Below are 6,312 nucleotides of genomic sequence, written 5' to 3' on the forward strand. Positions count from 1 at the left end.
CAGCAGCGGGCCGCAACGCCCGCCCGCCATATTGGGGCGCGGAGCTAGGCTCTCGGGCAATGGGTGTGAGGGCAGGGAGCGGCCGGCCCGCGGCCTCCCTCGCCCGCCCGACCTGGCCTTTCAAGGCGGTCTGACGAGGTGCCAGGCGACCCCGCCTCCGCCCGGCCGCAAACAGGCCCTGCCCGGGACGCGCGCAGCCCGCGCCGCCTCTTATCACCCAACGCGTCTTGGCCACGCCCCCTCCCGCCTTGCCTTGCCGTTGCCCGGGGTGTCGGTTGCCTTAACAACAGCCGCCCTTTCTTCCTAACCGCCGCCCTGACAATAAACAGATGACCCAATGCTGCTTAAGTTAGTGGGAGCACCGCGGCGTTGGGCGCAACCCCGAGGGCGGGGGCGATTGGCGCGTGCGGTTTTTCCTAAAGACAAACACGGTCGGTTATTTAAAATAATCCACCCCCTCTTCGATGGTAGCCGCGGACTGCACAGTAGATTTAGATTTAATGAAAAATGGAGGGCCACGGCGGAGATCTTTGCTGAGAAACGAGGAAAATTTAAGGATTGCTTATGTGTATTGAAGCCTCACTGCCAAATTGGAGATAAGGTGCAACTGGCTATGCATTTTTTTTTTTTTAATAAAAATAATCTTAATTTCAGAAACTCTGCAAACGTGGGCACTAAAATAAAATGAGTCATTAATAAGAATAGGCAATTGCACTCTAATAGACCTCACGTTTTTCTCCCCTATAGTTTTGTCATATCTAAAATGAGAGCAGTCTTAAGTGATTTCCACATTTCTTTTGCAGATACACGTTAGATGAATCTGTACCTTGGGACCAGGGCACCATTAGTATGTAAGGCTGAATTACTGTTAGAGGGTGGGTGAGCTTTTTCAAAGTGTGTTCGAAAGCAAACTAGGTGTATGAAGCAAGAAATTGGGTAATATGGTTAATAAGTCAAGGAAAACATGCATTTTTTTCTCCTAGGTTTAGAGCACACAGCTATATAACTAAATGCTTCAGGTCACATGAGACTAACCTTTAATCAGTACTTGTAGAAGGATTAACTTTGCCTACAGTGATCTTGCTTGATTAGGTGTTAATTAGTAGCTAAAAACTATGAGGACCTAGCCCTTATCATTAAAATATAAAACTCAAAAGTTTACAAACTATTGTAAATTAGGAAAATATCTTTGCAGTCAATGTTACCAAGAGTCACTGCTATTATATACACATCAATATTATATACATTAGATGGCATATTGTTTACTGTGTTTCTTAAAAGAAATTATTCGTAAGTAGGAATTCTATCATTCTTTTCAGTGCAGCTTTTTTCTATAGGGTGTGTTATTGATTTAAAAAGTTCTTAAAATAGCAAATGAGATTAAGAAATTACTATTTTGTTATGTGTGATAGACATTACGATTATATTTTTAAAGTATTGGTTACATACAGATAGTGAAGTATTTATGGGTGAGAAGAATACAACTTCTAGAGTTTGTTTTAAAATACTCTTGAAATAAAGTATGTGGAATGGAGGGGTGATGGGTGAAATGAGAGTGGCACAATATCAGACATGTTAAAACTGGGTTCATTTTGTTATTTTGACTTACTTTTGTGTATGTTAGAAAATTTACAGAAGTTATAAAACAGGGGAGGGATGCTGAGACACAAAAGAAACTCATGACTGAAACCATTCCTATCTCTAACAACAATGGTGTATTCAAGGATAGCATTTCTTGGCCTTCGAACTGAGGGAGATAGAAGGAAATATAGCAAGAATATGTGGGAGCAAGTCGCCATGAGAAGGTACTGATAAGGCTAGAGTGTCAGACTGTGCTTTGGACCTCAGTGGCACAATTCTGACACCACTTTCTTTTTTTTCTTTTAGATTTTTTGCCATAGGGCATGTGCACTTGTTGGAGAGAGAGAGAGAGAGAAAGAGAGGAAAAGTGAAAAATCACCCCCTGGAGGATGGCCACACCATAATGTCTTCGCCTCCACTCTCATCTTGGGATTTGGGGCATGCTCACACATGTGCCCAGGGTGTTTTTCAAGGCAGAACTTGAACTGCAGAGTCCGCCATGTGGGATCCAGCACTTTCACCAGCTGGCCCCAGCCCAGACACTTTTTAGCCATGAGATTTGGTACTAAAATTAGTTAATGCCAAGAATCTGTTTAAGTGAATACAGGCCCAGCCACATTGGTAAAACGATGTGCTTGGCTGACTGGGACTACATGGGAGGCTGTGTTTGCTTTCTGGACCAACCTAAAGGCCAGGCACAGTGGTGTGCACCTGTCATCAAGAGATTGAGAGTCTGAGAACTCAAGGGTGACCTGGGGCAAGATCCTCTCTAAAAAAAAGAGTTTGGTGTGATGCACATTCCTGTAGTTCTTTTTTTTTTTTTTTTTGGAGAGTTTTTTGCTACAGGGGTCTCACGCTTGCTAGAAGGACAGAAAGCGAGAAATCAGCCTCAATCCCTTCTCTTCCATTCTCCTCTCAGGCGTGAGTTTAAGTTTAAGCCACCAGGTCTGGGACTCAAACCGTGGTCAACTACATGGGAGTCCAGCAGCGTAGCCATTACATCAACTGCTGGTCCCCGCACATTCCTGTAGTTCTAACTGGGATTCTGCTGGGATACTGAGGCAGGTAGATCCCTAAACAGCAAGACCCTGTGTTTAAAAAAAAAAAAAAATCAAGTAATAATAGAATCTGCTCCAAAAGGTGGCTGTGAAGATTATATGTCCAATGTCTTGTGCATGGTATGACACATAAAATGATTATGTATTATTAGAAAGCAACCAAATTCTGTTATGCTTCCTTCTAAAGATGTTTTTCCCAGACTAGCATTGACTTGGTATGATTCGAAATGTTCCCAATCCAGCTTCAGTTTCCACCTGACAGTCCACCATTTCCATGATCCACTATGCTCCAGTAACACCAAGCTACCCCATTCCTCAAGCACACCATGTACTTTTGTGCCTCATTGCCTCTTCATTTCTTCAGTTGCCTGGTGAAACAAATTTCAGCCTTTATCATTAGCTCACATTGTGCCTCTGGTAGACCATGCAGAATGAGCTGCTACCTCTTCTATCCAATAGCTCTTCTCTATCAAATCTATCAGCTCTCTTTCACATTGTAATGTGGTTATAAGAAGTTATACTCTCTCCTCTCACTTCTCCAACCCTACTAGAAACTCCTCAAGGTCAAGGTTATATACCTTTGTGTCTCCAGAATACTCATCCCATAATAGTACTTGGGGGTGGACAACTTGTGACAGGGCCTCAAAATCCCTCCCTCTGGACCTTCAGGCCCTTATGTGATCCTTTCCTCTTGAGCATGGGCTGAGACTAGTGACTTCTAATTAATAGAATATGATGAAAATGAGGCCAGCTCAGTGGCACAGTGTAACTGCCATTCAAGCAAAGCTAGATCCATATGGAAGATTATGGGTTTGGTTCTCCCATAGAACTGTACAGGCCAGGAGCATGCACCTAATCCTAATCATCTGGGAAGTGGGTGGAGTTACCTTGTTTGGGGTGCTTGTCTTCTTCCCTCTTTCTAAATAAACTTAAAAAAAAAAATAAGACAAAAATGATAGGATATCAGTTCTGTGTTAGGGCTACAAAAATCTTGGACTTCCATGTTGCTGAAGATCTTTCCCTTTTGCTTGCTCACTCTGAGACTGTATGGAGACTTCCATGTGACAAAAAACTAAGGGAAGACTCCAGCCAACATCTCATAAGGAACTGAAGCTTCAGTCCGAAAAACAGAATCCTACAAACAACCACATCAGTGACCTAGAAGCAGATTCTTCTCCAGTGTTCGTGAGATGACTAAGTCTTATGAGTGACCCAGAACCAAAGAGCAAAGCTTAGCTGGGTCCTCTAACCAAAGAAACTGTGAGATACACAGTGTTGCTGTATTAAGCCACTAAGATCTGAAGTAATTTGTTATACAGCAACAGGTAAGTCAGTGTGCAATTATTTTCATATCAAAAGCATGGATGTACAGTTTATGAAGGTTAGCAAGTGCTGAGAGAAAGAGCTTTCTTTGGTTACCTAAGTAGTTTTCAGTGGCTGAACTGCAGGACAGCTATGGTTACACAAAACCCATGGTTCCTAGTAGGATAAGGGATCTCTTGGATTCTGATGAAGTAACATCACATAAGAAGAGGGTATGAGTGTGGTAGATGCATATACAATTCCCCTCTCTTTTCCAACCCCGTAGGGGAGTTGAGTTAAGCATGGTGATGTAAATAATTCTAGTCAATGGGCTACAAACAGTAGGGGCATGTGTGTACGTATCGCTTCCAGTTTGAAGAATTTAATCACTGGTGCAAGATACAAGATAATCACTGGCCTGGATCTACCGGGCCCAAGGAGCCTAAATTTCTGAGCTGTCTCATGGAAAATAACCACCTTGAATAGGTCCCCAGATTCCCTGTGGACTTCACACAGGCAAGAAATAAATTTTCTTTATAATATATTCAGGTTAGCTATTGCCATATAACCAACCACCCCAAGGCTTGTCTCTCATGATTCTGGGGTTAGAACTAACTGAACTGCTTTTGCTTGTGTTTCTTCATTCAGTGGCAGACATTTGAAGGCTAAGACTAGAATTACTTGAAATATTTTGCACTCACATCTGGTACTCAGTATAGGATGGGTGGGCAGGAACAAAGGGGATTATGGTGTGGCCATCTACCCTGTAGGGTGATTTCTCACTTTCCCTCTCTCAATCTCTCTCCAGTGAGCACATGCACCCTATGGCAAAAACTTAAAAAAGCATTTTTTTAAAAATTTCAAATAATGGTGAGAGTTATGTAAACAGACCTATAAGGATCAGATAATTATCTTCTGTACTCTGGACCCTTTTTACTCCTGAATAATGGATGCAAGAAAATTTACCAAGGGAAATAAAAGCTTATAATGGTAGAAACTTTTTTTTGAGAGAGATATTTTTGCTATAGGACACATGCACTCGCCCGAGAGAGACAGAGACAGAAAGCAAGAAATCACCCCCCCCCCGGGGGATGACCACACCACAGTCCCTTTTCTTGCACTCTTTTCTCAGAATTTTGGGCATGCACACAAACGCGCCGGCATGAATTTCAAGCTGCCGGCCCTGGGACTGGAACCACGGTCAGCTGTGTGGAAGTCCAGCAATGTAATCATTACACTATCTGCTGGTTCCAGTGGTAGAACTTTTAATACATAGTATCACGCAAAGACGTTGATAAAATTGGCAACTCAAGACTTGTCATTGAGAAATCAATGAGCGATGAGAAGGTTGTACAGATTGCAAACTCAAATAATGGGGTATAGAAATAATGTATAATGGTTTTCTTATTGAAAATGGTAAAAACCAATATGGAAATATTAAATAAACTAAGCAATGCTGTAAAATTAGTCTATAAAGTAATAATAGTACAGGAATTTAATTACACAAACAGATTTGCTACATGCCTTACAGGAACAAGAGATAGAGGGAGAATTTAAATAGGACACAGTATATTTCCTAGAACAGATGGTAAAAGAAACCATGAAGGATGGAAATACAATGAATTACACTCAGGCTAGTAACTAGAAATGGATCCAGGAGAAGACCAGATAAACCTCTAAGAAATAACTCTAGGACCATGTCCTAGTGAAAGGAAAACATTTTTTTTTCAGAACTATTAAGTGAGCTTATTTTAAAAAGGACAGATGCATACATGAGAAATATACAGAGATCAATTTATTTCCTCTACGCCAATAAGAATTGATTTTAAAATGTGATGTGGACAGAGATCCCATTCTACAGAAAAAGAAACTAAAAAAATCTTTCCAGTTAACATAGACATGTTAAGACGTTAAAAATTCTAGAAGACTTTATGTGGCATAAATGTTAATTCTCCTAAATTAACCTATGAATCAAATAACCTAAACATTTGATAGCATTCAGAATTCAAAGAAAGTCCCTTTTATAAAATTCTCTAAGCCTCTTAAAATGATAATGTTTAAGACTAGCTAACAGGATTTTGAAAAGGAATAATGATGTAGGCCTTGGCCTTTTTAGGTATTAAAATCAACTCAAAATAAAAGGAAGGTATTGGCACAAAAAGAAGCAAATCGGTAAACAGGTCAAGTAAACACTCTAGAAACATAACTACATGCATGCGGGTATTTATATATGATATGTTAAAGATGGTATATTAGTCAGGATAAGATAGATGTAGGCTAGAGTAACTAACAACTCCTCAAATCCCAGAGGCCTAATGCATATAGCTCATTTTCGTCATGAAAATTTCACCTTGGTACCAAAAATGCTGTA

At 40.9% G+C, this 6,312-nt stretch overlaps 1 long non-coding RNA gene across 1 annotated transcript in view; it reads left to right on the plus strand.

Annotated features, from left to right (window-relative positions):
- Positions 1 to 348: 348 nt before the first annotated feature.
- Positions 349 to 6,312, plus strand: part of LOC102478948 (uncharacterized) — a 21,977-nt gene continuing 16,013 nt past the window's right edge. The window contains exon 1 of the long non-coding RNA XR_336156.1: positions 349 to 601. This is a non-coding gene — a long non-coding RNA (uncharacterized LOC102478948). The remainder of the gene's footprint in view (positions 602 to 6,312) is intronic.

Source organism: Tupaia chinensis, unplaced genomic scaffold, assembly GCF_000334495.1.
Source record: "Tupaia chinensis unplaced genomic scaffold, TupChi_1.0 Scaffold000633_1, whole genome shotgun sequence".
NCBI classification, from domain to species: Eukaryota; Metazoa; Chordata; class Mammalia; order Scandentia; family Tupaiidae; genus Tupaia; species Tupaia belangeri.